The sequence below is a fragment of the Mesitornis unicolor genome, unplaced genomic scaffold (genome assembly GCF_000695765.1).
Source record: "Mesitornis unicolor isolate BGI_N332 unplaced genomic scaffold, ASM69576v1 scaffold3164, whole genome shotgun sequence".
In the NCBI taxonomy this organism is placed as follows: domain Eukaryota; kingdom Metazoa; phylum Chordata; class Aves; order Mesitornithiformes; family Mesitornithidae; genus Mesitornis; species Mesitornis unicolor.
The window spans coordinates 60,811-61,199 of record NW_010180638.1 but is presented as its reverse complement, the minus strand read 5'-3'; positions in this window follow the sequence as shown (position 1 = coordinate 61,199).

The following is a 389-nucleotide window of genomic DNA, read 5'->3' as shown; positions in this document are numbered from 1 at the left end:
CAGCTGCCTGGCGCAGTTGCCCCCACAGTGCCGGCAAACCCTGCCCTGGCACTGAGGCAGCTCCATGCGGCCTCTCCCTCCTGCCCCATCCCTCACTTTGAGCCTTCTTTTCAGGATTGGCAGTCTGCTTTTGGGCTGGGAGTGGCCCCACTACTAAAACCACCTTCTCCATGGGCATCTTTGGTGTCCTCTTCTGCAGTCCTGCTGTGGGCACCCAGAGGAGCTGCTGCCTTCTGCGGAAGCTGCTCTCCTGGGAGTGGGCACCCCAGGGCTCTCACCCCTTAAACAACCCCATGGTCAACCCGGTGATCCCTATCACTATGGCCTCTTGGCATGACATCACCAAGCCCTGGTGGTTGCTATGGACATGCTCAAGCCCATGACCATCT